Consider the following 1,016-nt stretch of genomic DNA (forward strand, 5'->3'; position numbering starts at 1 on the left):
TTTGAGATGGAGTCTCTTGTTGCCTAGGCTGGAGTGCAATGGTGCGATCTTGGCTCACTACAACCTCTGCCTCCTGGGTTCAAGCAATTCTCCTGCCTCAGCCTCCCGAGTAGCTGGGACTACAGGCGCACATCGCCACGTCCAGCTAATTTTTGTATTTTTAGTAGAGACAGGGTTTCATCATGTTGGCCAGGCTGGTCTCGAACTCCTGACCTCAAGTGATCTGCCCACCTCGGCCTCCCCAAGTGCTGGGATTACAGGCATGAGTCACTGAGCCCGGCATCGATTGAGGATCTCTTTAAGAAAAAATACAAAATTGGGTACAGGACCTTGCACGGGGGTCTGAAGCTTCAGTTACTTTAATATTGCGGTTATTGTCCCTGGAGCCGTGGTTCACACTGTAATCCCAGCACTTTGGTAGGCCGAAGTGGGAGACCCGCTGGAGCCCAGGAGTTTGAGCCTGCCATGAGTTATGATCTTTGGCACTGCACCACCGGGCGATAGAGCGAGACACTCTACATTAAAAAAAAAAAAAAGGGAAAAAAATCGTATTCTGCCTCTAATCATTGTTAAAAAAGTAATTTTCAGAAAAAAGTCAAATCATCAATAAAAATGATATAGCGATATAAAAATGAACGCAGGTGAAGGACCTTATTTTACTTGTATGAGATAGCCAGGTAAATGTTATAACCGATTCAAGGGAGAATAGAAAAAACACAAATTTATACGGAGAGTAAAAGAATGTTGAATTGCAAATAGAGGCAAAAATTCGTTGGGGGCGTGGGAAAGGAAGTAATACAAATTAGGTAAGTCACAGAATTTACTATCAATTACCTAACTACTTAAAATGCAGTACCTCAAAGAAGGAACCTGGAAGGATGTATACAATGCATTAAAATGCAGATTCTTTTCTACTTCAGCTTGAGACTGTCCCCGGTACCCCAGGGTTGTGGGTGTCTTTGGGATCTGGGAGAGACTCAGGCCTGACCTGGCTGGATTCCCAAAAGACAGAAGAA

The sequence above is a fragment of the Gorilla gorilla genome, chromosome 1 (assembly GCF_029281585.2).
Source record: "Gorilla gorilla gorilla isolate KB3781 chromosome 1, NHGRI_mGorGor1-v2.1_pri, whole genome shotgun sequence".
NCBI classification, from domain to species: Eukaryota; Metazoa; Chordata; class Mammalia; order Primates; family Hominidae; genus Gorilla; species Gorilla gorilla.